The sequence below is a fragment of the Macaca nemestrina genome, chromosome 16, assembly GCF_043159975.1.
Source record: "Macaca nemestrina isolate mMacNem1 chromosome 16, mMacNem.hap1, whole genome shotgun sequence".
Classification (NCBI taxonomy): Eukaryota; Metazoa; Chordata; class Mammalia; order Primates; family Cercopithecidae; genus Macaca; species Macaca nemestrina.
In genome coordinates, this window is record NC_092140.1 from 897895 (window position 1) to 900527 (window position 2633).

Here is a 2633-nt window from a genome sequence, read left to right on the forward strand (position 1 = left end):
CGGCTCACCGCAGGTGCAGCAGCCTCCAGCACCGCGCGCCCCGTCACGCGTGATGCAGGCCGGCACGTGACCCGCAGCGGCACGTGACCCTGGACCCACGTGACCTGGCCTGGTCCGGGGGCCTGGGGCTAGCCGAGGTCCTGAAACGGGAAGTGGGTGGGTTCGGGGAAAAGGAAGAGGAAGAGTCGTGGCGGGAGAAAGTGAGGAAAGAGGAAGCCCGCGACGGGAGAAAGGGCAGACGGAGCGCGGACGCCCAGGCCTCCCGTCATCCTGCGAGGCCGGGCCGGCCGCGTCCCATCCGCGGGCGTCTTTAGGGACCGGAGGGTGGTCGGGGTGGCAGCCGGTGACCGGCCGGGTGCGCGGCCGGGGATGGGCGAAGGGTTTGTCTTTTGGTAAGTGGGAAGCAAGTTCCTCACACGGGGAGGCCACTGTGCCCAAACTCTTGAGTGGTTTTAGGAAGGAAATAAGGGATTTGAAAGGTCAGTGCAGCCTTCCGCTGGTTAATCGCAGACTGAGGGAAGACGGCACCGGGCTGCCCAAGGCGAAGGTGAAGGTGCAGGTGCGATGGCGATACTCCTCGGCTTACACAAAGTTCCTGTGGAGCCCCCCCCCCTTTTTTTTTTTTTTTTTTTGAGACGGAGTCTCGCTCTGTCGCCCAGGCTGAAGTGCGGTGGCGCGATCTCGGCTCGGCTGGTGTAACCTCCGCCTCCCGGATTCAAGCGATTCTCCTGCCTCAGCCTCCCGAGTAGCTGAGATTACAGGCACCCGCCACCAGGCCCGGCTAATTTTGTATTTTTAGTAGAGACGGGGTTTCACCAGTTGGCCAGGCTGGTCTTTGGTCTTGAACGCCTGACCTCAAGCAATCCACCTGCCTCGGCCTCCCAAAGTGCTGGGATTACAGGCCTGAGTCACTGCGCCTGGCCCCTGCATGTTAGAAGTCTGAAGATGCTCTGTTTTTCGGCTTGTCACCGTATAGGATTTATGGCTTTTTGTTAAAATACTATTTAAGCAAGGCCCCTCCGCTACTGCTTTGTATAAAGCACCCTTCGCATAAGTAACTACATCTTAGAAAAAGGTTTAATCTTACGTTTCAAAAGGCATCATACCGACAGGGACCGGATGTTCACCTAGTTAACAGGTGAACACTCAACCAGATAAAGACACAACCAGGCACACTCTTATTGTCCTCATCAGAGGACTGTGACCTTAAAAAGGGCAGGATCTGACCAATTCAACACTGGCATTTTGATAGAGCCCGTCTTGCTGTCACTTGTGCTTAGCACCCTGCATCTGCTGCCTAAGGATCTGCTCACATCAAAGACTTCCTTGGAAGACAATGACTTCTGTCTGGATCAGGCCGGAATACACTCCTTGTTCCCGTCATCATTTTCCTTGGATTGATCCATTAACCCTTTTTCCTATCCCCTTTTCTTGGTGTCAAATGTTACTTTGTTTGATGGGGAATGTTTACTCCATAATGTTTGTATTTTAAGTACGCTATGATGTATAGCTTGCAGTATTGACTGACTCGTGGAGTGGCTTGAGCCTCTGCCCATGGCTCTGACCACCAAGTTAACAAGTAGTGCTGAAGGGAACTGTCTCGAGGCAACTCCTCGTAGCTCGTGGCTTTTATGATTGAAATAGCATCAGTATATTTCCACCTTGTGGAAAGACATAAACGCGTGTAGACCGGGCTATGTCTGACCTTGTGCTGTTCACAACATGCCTTGAGAGAGATACTTTTGAACTGAGGCCTCTCAGGCGATGGGTACAGCAAGTGCTAATAAACTTCTGCTTGTTTCTCCTGTTGCTCTGAATTTTGTTTTCAGGAGAATGTCTCAACTAATAAAGAGAGAAAGAAGAGAAATTGTATTTTCTCCCCTACAGTGGAATTACGCGATACTCTAGAGGTTTACATTTGGGGACTCCTCATGCACTGCTTCTTAAGGAGGCTAGAAGTGGGGTTGTAGGAGTGGTGTTTGAACAAGCATACTGAATATTACAGTTTTATGGTACAAAACAAAAACCTGCTTAACAATGCGAAAATAGAATCTAATGCTGGACAAAATCTTAGTTGAAGGAGGTTCGGAGAATGACAGTGATTCCCACACTGTCCTAAAGTGTGTATCAGAACGGAGGGAGGGCATTTATCAAAAAAAAGGCTCAGAAACACTCATCTAGTCCAAACTGTACGTATCTGTTCTTTCCTGCTGTTGCCCCGTGCTCTGGCCATACTCACCTATTTACTTTACCTGCCTCCAGTTTTTGTGGTTATTATTTAGACAAAGTGATGCCCTACTCCCTCCCTTCCTTTTTCTTTTTTTCCTTCTTTTTCTCATTCTTTCCTTTTTCTTTTCTTCCCCTTTTCTTTCTTTTTTGTTTTGTTTTGTTTTGTTTTCAGACAGAATTTCTCTCTGTCTCCCAGGCTGGAGTGCAGTGATGCAATCAAGGCTCACTGCAGCCTCAAGCAGCCTTCCCCCCTCGGTGTCCTAAGTAGGTGGGACTGCCGATGCACATCATCACACCTGGCCAATTTTTAAAAAATTAGCTGGGATCACCGGCATGCACCACCATGCCCAGCTAATTTTTGTGTTTTTAGTAGAGATGGAGTTTCACTATGTTGTCCAGGCTGG